Below are 16797 nucleotides of genomic sequence, written 5' to 3'. Positions count from 1 at the left end.
AGCAAGCTTCTGCCCAGACCCTCATCCACTTTTGTAATTTCACCTTCTTGGTGGTACTTTTGGCAGAAAGCTCCATCTCTTGCGAAAGTCTTTATGCTGAGGCATTGTGTGGGTTTCCAAGTTAGACAGCTGAAATTCCATGGATTCAGTTGTAGAACCAGCTGCCAGATAAATAATTTTGAGGAAAAGTTAAAAACTGCCAATCAGTGAGAATTTAAAAACAATTAAAATGGTCTTGGATCTGGACAGGTAGTGTACACCAAGTTTTTGTATGGCACTGCACGAGTACCAGTCCTATCTATCACTGCCACCAATGTTAGAAATTGTGTTGTTAGTTGACTAGGGTTATGAACCCAAGTCAGACAGCAACCAAATCCTAGTCATGGTAAGAAGAAAACAACCCTAAATTATTCTGTGCTCACTCTCTGGCAGCTTGGCACAGAGCAGCCTGTTTTGACTTAAGAGGCAATGTGTAAAGTATTTGTGCAACACTCCAAACAGTAAAACAGTAAAAACATTGTGCAGAAAGTCTCCTTATTAGGTTATAAAAATAGAGCATAATTGAATGATATAACAAGACCAAAACAACAAAAATTCAATTATTAGAATTTGAGATATGAATTTGAAAAAAAAATAAACTACAAAATAGTGACTAGAAGCAATAAGCACTTTCTTGGGATATCTGGTCCCACTGGAACGGACAAAGTCTAACATTATGGGCAACCGCAATGGAGCACAGACCAGATGCGCTGAATAGAAGTACCTTGGTCTTGGGTGCATCGATGTCGAAGATGCTGGGTGCAGCTGAAGTGATGCCTTGGCATCTATCCTCACAATGGGGGTGCATATCTGTTCCTGGTCTGCGAAGCAGCAGCCATGCACTGGTTCTAATGAGCACAGGGGCTGTGATGCGGAGCTCTCAGCAGCGAGCCTGTCATCAACGGAGATGTGAGGACCTCAAGCCAGGGAAAGAGTAGTGCAGCGCAGTTTCAATGGCGATGCATCGGGTCGATTCACGTAAGTGAGGAGATGCCCCAGGTCTGGTCATGCAACATTGGGCGATGTGCCGGTTCTAATCTATGCAATGGCGGCGATGTCCTGGTTTCAAAGAGGATGTGTGGGCTTCATTTAAGCAAACTCCTTAGGGCTCACTTCCAGAGAGTCAGGACTGGGACAGCACCACTTGACAGGGCAGGCTCACAGATGTGCAGAAGCAGGTAAGTTGGATGTATTTTATGTCCCTGCGAATTCAGATCAGGAAGCAAGCCGTCTAGCCCTTGGAGTCACTCTGGGTTTAACTGGTGCAGGTACCATCCTTCTTATTCAGGCAGGGGAACAAAAAGCAACAGGGCAGCACATTAAGTCAGGAATCTAGAAAAGCAGCAGTCCAGCAGGGTGGCAGTCCTTCAACAGCACAGCAGTCCTTCTTCGTGGCAGAGTCTTTACAGGTCCAGAAGTGTACTGCAGTGGTGGTGTCAGAGGTCAGTATTTATACCCAGTTGTGCTCTTGAAGTGGTGCAGACTGTCTTTGAAGTAGACAGATGTCCTCCCATCCTGCCCTGGCTCCAGACTCGCTACAGGGTGGTATGCAGACTTTTATGTGGGGACAGAACCTGGGTCCAGCACCTCCCTTCCCATCCTCCAAGGATGACCCATCAAGTCACTCTTAACCTCCCATTGTGTGTGGCTGTCTGGAGGGAATGCACAAAGCTCAGCTGTCACTCACCACAGACGTTTATTCAAAGACAAGCAAAATACACCGAATAGCTAAAGTAAGAAAATGCTAACTTTACAAAAGTGCTATTTTCAGACGTGCAACTTAAAAACCAACTTTACCATCAGATGTTATTTTGAATTGTGAGTCCAGAAACTTGAAAAGTCTAATATTCCCAATTAGAAATTGCACTTTTAAAGTGTCATACAGTAATCCCAATGTTAACCTATGAGAGAAATAAGCCTTGCAGGAGTGAAAAACGAATTTAAGTTTTTCTCTACCCGGACATGTAAGACTTAAACGTACAGCCATAATTTATGGGATTTTAGAGTAGGGCAGCAAAGCAAGGCATCTTGCTGTATTAAAGATTGCAGGAATCACTGTTAGCATGAGCTGAAAGCCATTTTGTACTTGGCAGCCATCTTAGTTAGCCATGTGCTTGCCATGTGCTTTCTCCCTCTTCCAGAGCCTTGCACATGCTCAGAAAGGCCTAGCGAGTAGAGTGCATCTGCTCCTAGTATGTAACTGTCAGGCTATTCTTGCTAATGTAAAGAGTAATGTCTCCTCTCCCACTTTGTTGAGCAAACAAATTGTGTTTACCCATATTAGTCAAAAAACCATGCTTTTATGTGCCAGGACCTCCCCTTAGTTTTATGCTGACTATGTAACCTATGCATATATAAGGCCCCTGTTCTCTGTACCCCTTAGAATGCCTCCTACAGTGGCCTGAGGGTACTGTGTGACGCAATCTCCCTCATGTGAGGTTAATAAATGCATTGTTTTTATATTACAGCTTCCGTGTCAATTTCTTCTTTGTTGGTTTAAAGGACCAGGAGTATCAGTGAACCCCTTAGAAGGTTTCTATTTCTTCAACTGCACCGACCTTTGCCAAAGTATATGGGCAGGAATGCACTGTATTTATGCAATACTGCGCATTAATGGGCTTTCTGTCCGTGCTGGCGTCATTTTAGCAGCTTAATGCCAACGTAATCACACTTGCACCATGGTGCAAGGGTGCCTCCTTTGCATGTAGGATTGTTTTTGTGCAGGAAGGAACACCTTTTCCTCTTTCTATGTGTGCTGCAGGATGCAGGATGCAGCACACATAGAAAGAGGAAAAAATGAGGAGCAATAAAAAACTCCTTGGTACGCCACACCTCGGGAGGCGTAGGGATTAGGCACTTCCCCATGTTTACATGATTTTGTAAATCTGAGGCAGCATAAAAATCCATGGGTGTTGCGTTAGGAAAACCCACAACAACGTCCATTGGATGCCTCCCGGGCACTGTATAAAGCGATGCAGCTATTTGAGCGGCGTTGCCTTATTGTACGTGGCAGGGCTCTCATAAATAATCTCCTACATGTCCAACCTTTTAAATACAATGCACCCTGCCCTTAGGGCTGTCCAGGGCCTACCTTAGGGGTGACTTATATGTATTAAAAGGAAGGATTGGGCCTGGCAGGAGTAAACTTGTGAAGTTGTCAGGGCAGTTTAAAACTGCACATACATGCTCTGCAATAACAGGCCTGAGACATGTTTAAAGTGCTATTGAAGTGGATGGCACAATCGGTGCTGCAGGTCTACTAGCAATGTTTAACTTACAGGCCCTAGGCACATTGAGTGCACTTTACGAGGGACCTGTAAGTAAATTAAATATAATATTTGTGGATAAGACAATATTAGCGTTTAAAGCAGAGCACATGCACTTTAGCACTTTAGCGCTGGTTAGCAGTGGTAAAGTGTCCAGAGTCCTAAAGCCAACCAAAAAACAGTTTGGCAAAAAGGGGAGGAGTAAGGCAAAAAGTCTTTGTGTGACCATGCAGAGAGGATCATTTTCAAAAAGTACTATCAACTATAGTTCTGTAATATGCTTTTTGTCTGTTAACCGTTATTGAGCTGGATTATAATTTGCTTTCACTATCCATTTTTATATAAGTACTGCTGCTACAAATTAAACCAATAATATCACTGATTTTCAGTGAAGACAGGAGTGTAATCACTTTTAAAGGTTTCCACATTTATATAGGATACTGTATTTTGTGTAACGTAACAACCAAGTTATTCACTTGGAAATCATAACTTTTCAATGCATCTCAGATATGGTTCTAAGGAATTAAAAATACATACTTAATGTTTTTGACACCATAATTACCTGATTGAACACATCCTTTAATTTTGCATCAACCTTAAGTTGAAGCATTCATGGTTTCTGACTTTTGTCCATCCGTGCTTTCTGTTTCTCTTTTTGAGAGTTTATGGCATGAGCCAGGGTATGGATTACCCAATTGCACACTAAGCAAAGTAGCCTTCAGTTAATGGAGCCTGAACCACCACCCCGTGGCAGTATCGCCCAGTAACATAGTAAGGGTGTTATTGGTCTTAATGTAAGCAAAAAAAGGGGTTTCTGTCCTCCACCGTGGTTGGGTAGCAACAAACTGCTATAATTAGGATGCAGTTGGACCTCACACACCTGGGCTGTGGTAACACTGCACCTGTGGCACCAATGACAGATGCATTCCTGGTAGCACCCAGCATTCGAGTCTGAATGCTGCTGCCTTAAAATGCGATCAGTGCATATGGGTAGTGGCATATAGAGTGACGGAGGGGCATATTACCAACAACTAGCGATAATTATCGCTATGTTGGTTTACCAGCGATATTTTTATCGCCGAGCTGCGGCGATTTTTATCGCTTAGGAACCTTGCTTTTACCAAGGTATATCTCCAAAGCAATAAAAATAGGCCGAAATGCATGAATATCGCTGAAAAGTCAGCGATATTCATGCATTACCGAGCTAATGCTCTTAGCCATGTTATCCACCTACCATTGGATAACATGGCTAAGAACTGCTCAGGGGCAGGTGTTAGCTTTTGGAGATATTCGCGCTAAGCGCGAATATCTCCAAAAGTTGGTAATAGGAGATAGCGATGTTAGCGACTGTTTCCAGTCGCTAACATCTTGGCACGCCCACTTTGCATGTCATTAGTGATAAATATCACTGACATGCAAAGCGGGGCCCAAGATGGTCGCTATCTCCTACTAGCTGTCGCTAACTGGTGTTAGCGACAGCTAGGTAATAGGGAGATAATTTTATCTCTGCTTTCTTGGCTTTTAAAGCCAAAAAAGCGGAGATAAACCCCCTTGATAATATGCCCCTGAGTTCATAGCAAGGACTGAATTGTGTTGACTTTATTTCCTTAAACATCTCATGAAGCTGTAGTGCTTTGTACAGCAGTGGTTCGCCTGTTAGGGATCTAAAGTAAACTGAAAGGTTTTCGGCTGGCTTATGAATAGTCTGCTTTTTTCCCATTACACCTACTGCTTAGGGCCTCTTACAAGTAGGGTGGTTAATTCCTCCCTGTGCGTAAACCTCTGTTTACGCACATGTTGGAAGAATGAATTGTGAGGTATTTAACAGATCCGATAATTGGCGGATGTGTTAAATAACTCAATCTACATTACATTTCAGCAAGTCAAATCTGCTGAAATTTAATGGGGGAAAACTATATGGTATTTTCAGTTACATGCAGTTTCTGATGCATTAAACACCACAAACCTCGTGTTATTCTCCAACAACTCGTAATAGCTGGCATTTATCACACTCAATAAATAACCGTGGTATCGTTATTTATCATGTGCGATAATTACCACCTATACTCGTAATCTGGACAATAATGCCTAAAAAGCCAGTGCTCAGGATAGTGGCACTAATGTACAGCAGGATGGCTAGCAGTGAGAATAGGAAGCAACTTCCACATCCTACTAACTCTAGAGGATGCGGTATATGGATGCTAATGAAACAGGATTTAAATCTGTGGATATAGGCCCCATAGCAGACGTCACTTGAAAGCTACACACATATGCATCAACCAAACAGTCTTAATTTCTTGGGGGCATATTATCAAGGGTTGGCGATATAATTATCGTCGATTAAACGTCCGTTATTGGGCAAAAAGTGGCGATATTTATATTGCACTGTCATCAAGGTCACCTAGCGTGTGAATTCATGCCTTAGTGCCCGTTTTCTGAACGCCCAGGATCGCAACACCAATGAGATGCAAAGTGTGGGTATCTCAATGAAATTACGTGAGAAATGTCACTAACACGACTTTCTCCTATCATCAACATAGCCGTTAACCCACTTAGCAATGACAAAAGCAGCGCTAACCGCACTTATCACTCCTTTCTTTACGCCTGCTTTCAAATCCACTTAGCCATGATATCCTATGTAAGGTGGATTGTGAGGATGAATCCACCCTGCCCTATCATCAATGATTTTGCAGCTATCACCGGATTATATATCGCATTGGAGATAAGCGTTGCTGATAGCGCGCTATCTCGGCGATATAATTCAGCGATAGCCAGTGATAATTATCCTCGCGCTTAGTGCGCTGAGCGATAATTAGCGGGCCTTGATAATATGCCCCTTGATTTGTTATTTGCACATTGTTTTACCATATTTAGAGTAAGAGGGGAGTTTATGTTTTTAGACCATGGTTTTACTGACCAAGAATTTGCATCTGGTGGATGTTCTTGACTATTTAAAATGTCTTTTCTTCATCATTTTCAAAAGATAGTCTTAAAGGTCAGAGCAAACTTCTTTCTCTGAAAGTAGGAACTTCGTAAAGAAAAACAGAATAATGTCTTCACAATATTGTAGCAAATTTCTGTAATTTTTCAAATCAATTGAGATCTTCTATTGTGCCTATTCTACCATGGATGTGGCCTGAACTGCAAAATGCTAGAGATGTAAATTCGAACCTAGGAAGAAGGTAGCAACTACAGCCTGTACTTTGGGTTAACATGAGCTTACATCCACAAGCTATAGTTGCTCAGCTCTGGGATGGAAAGAGTTTGGGTGCTCAATGACTATGGTCAATTCTCACTTTAAAAAATGCCTACATGTACACAAGTGATCTCTATCTTATATACCTGTCTCTTCACTTCTGCAACCAATTAACCCTCCACCTTTCCCCCCCCCCCAAAATGTTAAGGCCCTGATTAGAAGTGGGTCGCTGTTTTCTGACCCCTGCCAGCCAAAAAACAGTTTGCACAGTTTGAAAGTTTCAAGTTTATTTAAATAATTTCCAAGTTACTTCAAACCACTGCAATAAAAGTTATGCATGATATAAATACAGTTTGCACAGGGGTTGGATTTACTATTTATTTTTTATTTTTTTATCTAGCGTATCTGATAATTATCAGATGGGTTACATACCATAACCTTTGCTAAATTTCGGCGGGTCAAACCTGGTGAAAGATAACAGGGAAAAGCATACAGTATTTTACTGTATCATGTGGTAAACATGTTATTCCCCGGAAACGCATAACAGGTGCTATTTATGGCATCCCATATTTAACACACCCCATGGTATTGTTATTCACAAGGTGCAATAAGTGGCTCCTAAACTCGGGTCCAATTGAGCCACATATGTTATTATATATTGGCAGTTTTTCATTACTGTGGTGTTAACACTTCTAAAACTATCAAGTGTGTGATTTACTCTGCCACAATTTATGTCATTTGCTGGGGCCTCTAATCTGATACATTAGGTCCTCCTGCGCATGACTCGCGTTTTTTAACACACAAGGTGCTATTTTAGATTACTTTTAGAAGCAAAGGACTACAGGCAGCCGGATGCTTGAGTGAACGTCCTGGCTGATAAAATGTACTTTCAGAACACTTCTTCAAATCAGGCGCTGCATACTCGAGGTGAAGCGCGAGGCGTGAGTTGAGGGAGGCTGACTAAAGCAATTTCTCATAAATTGTGCCACTAAATATCACGGGGTGCCTCAAATGGCTGCAAAAGTGATGATAAGACAAATTCTCCTGCTCCATCTTTTAATGATTACCTTTACTAACATGAAAAGAAAATGTGGCTGAAACTGCGTTTTCGTTGCTTTGGCGTTCGCTGCCTTTTAACCTCATTTTTCAGGTCCCTGCTCTTCGTGTGCTCAAAATAATGACTTCTGGTGAAAAAAAAGTCAGACTGTTTAACACCGGAAGTCTGATGGCTTTTAGAGTTCTAATTTGTATTTTAGGGCAGACAGTGCCCCTTTATACTCAGCATTACTGAGTAATAGTTCAGGGCACTCATCAAAGCCTAGGTAAGGGCAACATGGAGTTCGATTTTAATTATGCAATCTCACTGAGGCTTGCCTTATGAAATTTATAGTATAATGAAAGATAACTGAATGACCTCTAATGTCAAAAATCTTTAAACATTATCCCATGCCTGCAGCCAGCAAAACAATTTCCTCTCATACACTGACACAATTACCTAATAAATATCTAATAAAGTAATGAAGGTCATTCCTTGCCTTGAATAATTCTACTACAAGGCGCACTACTACTAGATGCATACACACATGCGCGCGCACGCACACACACGCCCCGCCCCACTGGAATATTCTGCAGAACTAGGGATATTGTAGCCCTCTTGAATATGTTGTTCTCTAGTATTATTGCCAACTGACCTAAAATAGCCTTTACTTTGTCATTGTACATTAATACCTAGGCTACCACACATATTGCAAGTGGGAGTCAGTGAGATTCCAAAGTAGTAGGGGTGAGGGGGATTTTGGACTTTCTTAATGTATATCTGTGATTTTATTACAAGACTGGAGGCTCATATCATGCTTTCTTAATTAGCTGCATTTGTTATAGCCGCCACAAACCACAAGAAAACTACACATTCCATCAAACCTCTGGTCAGAAACCACAGGCTTAGGTGAAGGGAAATCACCAATCAGTATAGAGCTTATGGCCAGATGTACAACCCATATTTGCACTCACAAAAGAGAGATTGGCCCGTTTGCGCCCACAAATAAAGGGTCCTGGCATGTACAAAGGCTAGTTTGTGAGTCACTGACTAGCAAAATAGCGTTTGCGACTCTGGCTATTAGGAAAGGGCGTCCCTCCCTAATAGCTGGATTCAATTCCATGTACTATTGTTTTGCAACTGCATTTGCGGCCACGAAACACTCGCAGTTTAACACATGCTTCAAGAAGGTGGTAAGCCACTCGCAAATGGGAAGGGAGACCCCTTGCACCTTTGTGAATGTGTGCGAAAATATTTTTTACCAGCAGGCAGTGGTCCCAGGGACCAGTGCCTGCCCTTAAAAAAATGAAACTGAAAAGTTAAATTTTTCTTTTTTAAATGCATCCCATTTTCCTTTAAGAAAAACGAGCTTCGAAGGAGCCTAGCCAGCAACTGCAATGGCCGCCTGAGCCCTCGGCTCCGCCGACCCGTCCGCTTCCCTCCCGTACCGCTTCTTCTCCTGTGCGCTGCTCTGTAATTGTGGTGCGGTATCGGGTTCGGGAAGTGACGCTGATTCCAGCGGTGTGCTCCTCGTCGGTCTTCCTGCGATGGAAGCGACGGAACGTCCTTGTCCTTCTGCTGCTGTATGACGACGGAGTCCGGTCCTTTGTTCTCCGCAGCGGCCAGACTGCCTACGATATCATCGGCCATTGTGGACAGGGCGGACTGGGCCGGCGAGACGCGGTAGAGATTTTGGGTCTCCCGCAGTAGTGCAACATTCCTCTTTAGGATTTCCACGCTTCTACTGCTACATTGCTACCGCTGCAACGATTGTATCCCTCGCCCCGGATGGCCCCGAGAGTCTTCTTGTTCTCGAGCGGAATGGAGGGGGCCATTTTGAACGGAGTGGCAGAGCTTGCAGTTGTTGAACCGATCTTTGCTGCGGGCGCCTGTTGTGATCGACACTGTGGTGACAACATCTGCAGTGCGGTAATTGAGAGTGCTGCCATGGTCCCCACGCCCTGGCCGAGCCCGTCGGGGAGCCGCTTTGCTGATCGGCAGCTGGGAAGGGATGCCGGCGACCGGGCTCGATGTTTGCCACACGCCTGCGAGCTTCAGGTGCAGGGAGCTGCAGTACCATCCTCTTCTGATCCACCCCTGGGGATCGGTGATGTTTTGGGTGCCCTGGCCGACTTGCGAGCTGCATTGTGTTGTACTGCCCGGGACCTGGAGGGCCGGTTGGATGACATTTTGCCCATGCTCTCCTCGACTGGCCGAGTTGGCGCCCGTGTGCGGAGCACTTCGCCACATCCTGGGTACGATTATTGTGAATTGCCTCTTCGGAGATGCGTGGAGGCGCTGGGGGTGAGCGAGCCAAACGTCATCGCAGCCCGACCTATCGCGGCAGTGGAGAAAAGTATGCTTCCTGCACTGGTGCGGATGCTGGGAGATCGCCCTTGGACGTCAGGTCTGATTCCTCCTTCTAAACCTACTGGCACCCTTATTCTTGGCATGTGGCTTGTACTTTGGTTGTCTAATTTGGGAGGACTGCTGCTGTTTGCTTGCCTATACTGTGCCTTCGTAGATCGCACTGTCCTACGCCGGAAGATCACTGGTGAACGGTGCCCTGTCTCGCTGTGGTCGCTCAGGCTGTTTCTCCTGCTCAGCACGGCTGCTTTGCATCTGTACCTCGCTGGCACACTGGATCGCAAGGGACAAGGTTGACTCTGGGGTTTTTTTTCCCCTTCTTACTTACCGAGGCTTACATTGCTAATGACTGTTGTGGATAGACGGGGGAGCTGGACGCTGGCTGTGTTTCGATTAAGGGGTCGGGGGTGAGGCGGCCGATAATTTTCATGATGGCTGTTTTGGGTGCAACTGGTTGGACCTCCTCCGGTAATATAGGTTTTCCTTTTCTTTCTTCTCTTTCTTTTTTCTTTATTTCGGGTACTCTTTTTTGGGCGACAGGCACACTGCTAGGGGGGGTAGGCCGTAGCCTCTGCATGCGTGTAGGGTGGGGGGCGGGGGGAGGGGATATTATTTTGTCCGTTTTGGTTTCTATGGGCCTTTTTTTCTCTTATCTCTACATTCCTTTTTTCTCTCCCCTATTTCTTTGGGTCAATGGCGTTAGTTGTAAGGGGGTGGGTAGCACTTGGCACACAATGTGTTCTGCGATTGTCAATCCTTGTGTACTGTTTTGGTGCCGCCATTATGATGCTGTTCTTATGCTCGCTGGATATCTTTGCTGCGCGCCGCCTACTTCAGTTTCGTATGGTATGTCTGGTCCTTGAACCTTTCTAGTCTTTATAGTTACTATTCTTCATAAAAAACCTTTAAAATAAACCTTCACTTCTCCTCTTCCCCAGTAGTACTGCTTTCTCCAGTGTTACCCATGACGACTGTATTCTATTTGATGTACTACTGAGGTGTCGTATTGCTTGCTGATGTGCTTCAAACGTTGTCGAGGCCGGCCGGATGGTTGTAGGCCCGTATTTGTTTCATGTTACTGTACAATAAAGGTTTTCAAAAATTAAAAAAAAAAAGAAAAACGGGCTTCATTTAAAAAAGAAAACTGCTTTATTTAAAAAGCAGTCACAAGCATGGTGCTGCTCACCATAGCAGTCCACCATCCCTGGGAGGGCTAGCTATTCCCAATGGGGTCACAAATTGCGCTTGCCTCATGAATATTAATGAGGCATGCAATTTGCGCCCGATTTGGAATCGCAAACAGTGTCTGAGACACTATTGAACATCCACTTTTGCAAGTCGCAAATTGCGACTCGCAATTCAACGCAATTTACGACTCGCAAAAGTGAATAGTCGTACATCTGGGCCTTAGTCTATATATAGCCGAAATAAACAGCCTTTTTGATGCTGTTATGACACATCATTCAATTCTGTATTCTATTGTTAGAAATGTAACTGAAATGTATTTGGTATTGTGTATCTGATGATGTGTTTGACCTAATTGGCACACTTTTTGGGCGAAATGTATCACACGTGATTTCCTATTTTGCTTATATATAAACTGTTAAAGCAACTGCTTAACTTTCTCTTGCTCCAAACTTGTTCTGAAAAGAAAAGGTCTCACAGAAGCTGCAAAACTTTATATTTTCCAGTTTGCTGCCCTACCAACATGCACTGAGCAATTTGGAGGAACTGTATGAATACAATCATCTTTTTATCTCAACGCAACTTCATTATTATGTGAAATTCATTTTCCAGTGATTGGCATGGTTAAGCCTACTTCTATTTGCAATTACAAAATGTTTGGTTTGTTTGCAGCTGAACTGTGAAATAAAGTACTTTGCACAGAGTAATAACTTCCTCTTTGGACAAATCCCTGGTGTTTGAAGACCATTTTGGATTCCCATAATGGATGGAAGGCAGCACTCATCCTTTGTCTGCATCAACATTGCCATTGTTTAGAAATATCAAGTAAGATTTATGTAATACATTTCCATTTGAGTGGCTGATGACTGAGTGAGTCATAAGTGGTACCACCATGTTTTCTCCATTTTTTATTTGTGTTTGCTGCTGGGGAACCTTTGGAACTGAGAGGTGTCTCAAGGTCCAGGGGAGGTTATTGTTGGAGGGTAAGGAACAAGAGGACCTGTATTACTGCAAGACAAGGGGTATTTTGGGGCTGCATTGGAGTGTTTAAAGCATGGGAATATTTTTCATATTTTAACTTCTTTTTTCCAAGTTTAGTGCTATCCATCTGAGGGTATTTTTATGTGTGAAGCCAGGTGCGCCAGTGCCATAGTCCACAGGTGGTTCCCTCAATTGTAATTGATCTTCCACTCTCTCATTACTGCTGTCGTAATTCTAAACCAATCATAAATCAGCTTGTTCCTTTAATGCATCACACAGGGGTGACTCCTCCGCTTAGGCGGAGGAGAGTCCCCCAATTGCTCTCAGACCAGGAAAAACAAAATGCTAATAACTTTGTTATTATCATTTTATTTTTCGGAGGTTCTGGGATGGGTTAGGGGAAGGGAAGGGCTTGTGGCACAGGGGGAGGAGTGGTTTGCACACTGCAAGTGACTCCATGACTTTTTGGATGGCCGTCTGGGGCTGGCAAAACGGTCATGTTCCCCAAAAGGCTATAATGCACAGCCTGGTGGTGAACATGCACAGGCTCCTTGTCCCCGTCTGAGCGCTGAACCACGGTGCTCAGACCAATTACATTGCTGCACTGCAGCGTTGTGATTGGCTTATGGGAGCCTGGGTGTTTTCTGCTTCTGGAACTCGCCGGAGAAGGTGATACTGCGGTGGAAAGACGGCCATGGGGGCTGTGGGAGGTAAGTGTTTTTGTTTTGTTTTTTCTGACACTGCCCCCAACCCCTGTCCCCTGCCAGCCACAACTGGCATCACTTTAATGTTTTTTTGGATCAATCAATCAATCAAAAATATTTATAGAGCGTGCTACTCACCCGCAAGGGTCTCAAGACGCTGGGGAGGGGCGGGGGGGGCGCTACTGCTCGAAAAGCCAGGTCTTGAGGTGCTTCCTGAAGGAGAGATGGTCCTTGGTAAGTCGCAAGTGGGTGGGGAGGGTGTTCCAAGTCTTTGCCGCCAGGTAGTTGAAGGATCTTCCTCCGGTGGTGGTTCTGCGGATCCGTGGGACGGTGGCGAGTGCTAGGCTGGCGGAGCGGAGCTGGCGGGTTGGCGTGTGGAACGTGAGGCGGTAGTTGAGGTATTCGGGGCCTGAGTTGTGGAGAGCCTTGTGTGCGTGGGTGTAGAGTCTTAACATGATCCTCTTGCTGACTGGGAGCCAGTGCAGGTCCCTCAGGTGGGCGGAGATGTGGCTGTGTCGGGGATGTCCAGGACGAGGTGTGCTGATGCGTTCTGGATGCGGATTAAATATAAGGCACACGAAACAACTGTTAAGGCCAGCGTTAATAAAGAAAGAAGCTTTTTATGAGAACATAAACATTCAAAGTGATAGATTGCTGCATGTAGAGTGTATTTCATATGGTTCCCGAGCATATAAGCACTTCCTCGGAACGGCGGTGGCAAAGCGAGACATTACGACACTCTGGTCCCAGGCCAAGCCTCCTAGCGTACGGAAATGGAAAGGGGGGGTTGACTGGTGTGGGACCCAGGAGGAATCCCTCTTTGAAGCCTGTGGTTGTCCGGAACTTTTTAAGGAGGTGTGCGGCAAATGGTTCAATCAATTCTCCTAAAGGGGATGCAGGTGTGTAGGCTCAATGTCACATATGGGCATTATTTTACCCTGCAGTATGCCTTATGCAGCTCTGTCTCCAGTTGTGTGGCTGAAAACAATTGTCATAATGTGCTTGATTTTGCTACCAATGTATTGTTTTGGTGTGCCTTAAATTCAATAAACTTGATTATCAACAAAAAAAATAATTGGTAGTGTATTAGTAATCTGTTATCCGTTCTGTGATATCTGTGCAGGGATAAGAGATGACATTACTATATTAAAACATTTATTTGTAACATTTTAAGTCTCCTTGAGGGATCTGATCTCTTGTAATGCCTTATGAAGTTTTAGCTTATGGTTATTGGTTTGTACAGATTTTAAATGTGCCTTTTTCCATGCTGTTCTATGTAGGAGGGCATCAGAGTTTCTCTCTCAGTTTGCCGTGTGAGTGACAGTTTTACAGAGTGCATTATCTTTCATTTCACCTATATATCTTTCATCACTGCCCTATGTGTGTCTGTCTGGTCACACTGGTTCTACCTGTTGGCTTACCCTGTGAGTTCTCCAGTGCTTGCTGAGTGAGTATCTGAATTCTTTGTGAGCATAGATAAGTCATTCCTTCCTTTTAAAGTGCCTCCTGCTTGTAATGTCTTCCAAGCACCTGCCATCATAAACTGTAAGAGCTCCTTTGCCTGACTCATGAGGGCTTGTGGCCCTGCCTTCTAGCCCTTTGAGTATCAGCATAATTTAATGTCTCCTTGTTCTGTGAGTGTCTTTCTATTCAGCAAGTACCTACCTGCCATGGTGTCTGGAGTGTGACTGCTGTATATTCTGGATGTGTGTTTGTTTTAGGGGGTGTTTGTCGGGGGTTGCTGAGATATGTATATGCAAGCGGGTTTTGCAATCTAAGTGTGTGCAGATTGTGTGTAAGTGGTTTGTGTGCCTAACCCTCCACTTTAAGTGACCAAAAATATATATAGTTGTTTGACTATTTTTATCACCTCTTCACTCGACTCTTGAATAAGGCAACCACTATTTTGGTTATTTTGTCATATCAAAAAGGGATAGCCCAGTAGGTGTACAACTATGTCTGCTTTCTACTTTAAAGATACCTCCAATTTGTCTTGTTTCCTAGCTTGCACCATTCTTTCTCCTATCTTGATCAATGAATTTATTGAATGTAGAAGTACAAGACATTTAATATTCATTCCTTTTTCATAGCTGTCTTCAGTATCTTATGATTGAAAAGGTAATCCTCTATGCGAATGGGCATGAATGACACAATAGACACATTGAGAAGCTTTTCTAGAAATATTGTTAAATAATGTGCAAAATTAATCAGATTAAAAAATGAATTTATTGCAAAACTGCACATTTCAATCATACTTAACCACAGTAGACCAAATATGATGAGAGACTGCCACATTTAAGTTAACAGAGCTAACACAATTTAAATCCATCATTTTAACTTGATCTTCACCCTTTAAACAAACTTGATTTTCCAATGAATGGTTGCTGTGCAAAATGTTTTTCTTTTTGTTTAAATAAATGTTTAAACTTCCAAAAAACCATTGTTAGCTAATGAATAAACTTGTTATTTAGAAGGTTAGGATTAATGTTTCACATGTGGGAATGTAGACTCAAATGGCAGAATGAATCATGAGAAAACTTCGAGGTATTGACACATAGTTGCATTATTAGAAGATGCTGTCTAAAAAATATTGTGTTCCTGTGAGAAGATGTGAAGTGAAAGAATTCCCATGGACACATCAGAAGCTGATCGGTCAACAGAAGGAGAGAAGAAGTTATATGAAGTTTGAAACAATATTTTTGTCCATGTATAATAGTGCATGTTCCTATTGTAGACACACAGAGCTTCCCTATTTTATTTCTATATCCCTTCACACATTGTTTATGCTGCTCTGAAACTCTACTGAATGTCTTATACCTCTCTTTATGAGAAGTTCTGTTTTGATGGATTATTTATTCATTGAGACAACTTTGCTGACGCTTTATGCTTTCTATCAATATCAGAACTCTTTATGGGTCTCTGAGACTGACACTTTTTCCTTCTCATTCTTAGAGTAGGGATTTTCTTTCCTTTATAGAGCCTACTTAATGTACTTTATTGCAATGTTTTGTTACTAATTGATTATTGATTTCTAATGAAATTCTAACGACTGAGATTGATGAACTTAACTTGTAACCTTTAAAAAGATGGCTTGCTAAGAATTTGAATAATACAATTCTTTTACTCACAATAAACTCTTTTCATTGCCTGACATTTATATAAATTGTGATAATTTAATGTGATGTACAGCTCTTAATCTTCTTCAAAACAACTGCAAGGATCTGTCGACATGAGTAAAGATAAGGCTAAGCTTGGATTAACCAATGAGAGAAAACCAAAAGGGTATTTGAAACCGTCCTGCTACAGCAGAAATCTTGGTAGCAGAGGATGGTTTACGTTATGGGAATACGAGCTATACCTAATTACCCTAAATTAGAATAATGCCCAAATATCATAGTCCAAGGCCCAAGGTTTGAAGAATGATTAGGTACAGTTTTGAAGGCGGTTGCAGTGTTGGAGGTGAGAGTATGAATAGGGTTATGTGTCATAATTGTTTTTTCATGATATTTGTGCATTGAAGCATGCGTTAAATGAAAATTGGTGATGTTTTGTTGTTTACTGTAAAGTACTTGAGGAGGGATTTGGGCTAGAGATAGCCAAAGATTCCAGGATATTGAGATAAGGGTGGAATACACAGTATCGTTATTTGTCTGCTAAAGGTGCAAGTCATGAGGTACAGCTGATCTCATATTTGAGATAGGGACTTTAATAAGTTGTTGTGAATGTACTAATGTTGGTTAATGTTAGTGAAACGTAAAAAGTAAAGCTACATTGATTAAGGTGATTTCTTGCTGGTCGAGATATAATTTATGTGTATAAGAATCTTTTGGTGTGGAAAAGCAAATAGGTGTCGAAACCTTAAAATTCCAGTTGTTAAATTATCTTGTTTGTCTTTGGGGAAGCAGGCAAAGTATTCATTATAAATTTGTTGTGATTTGAGTTGTGAAAGTTGTTGCGTATGTACAAAATTATAAAGAAGGGTGAACAGCTGCACAGAGTGGAAAAAAAAAGTCATATCGTGCC

The sequence above is a fragment of the Lissotriton vulgaris genome, chromosome 6 (genome assembly GCF_964263255.1).
Source record: "Lissotriton vulgaris chromosome 6, aLisVul1.2, whole genome shotgun sequence".
NCBI lineage: Eukaryota > Metazoa > Chordata > Amphibia > Caudata > Salamandridae > Lissotriton > Lissotriton vulgaris.
The sequence above is the reverse complement of the archived record's forward strand: the minus strand, read 5'-3'. Positions refer to the sequence as shown.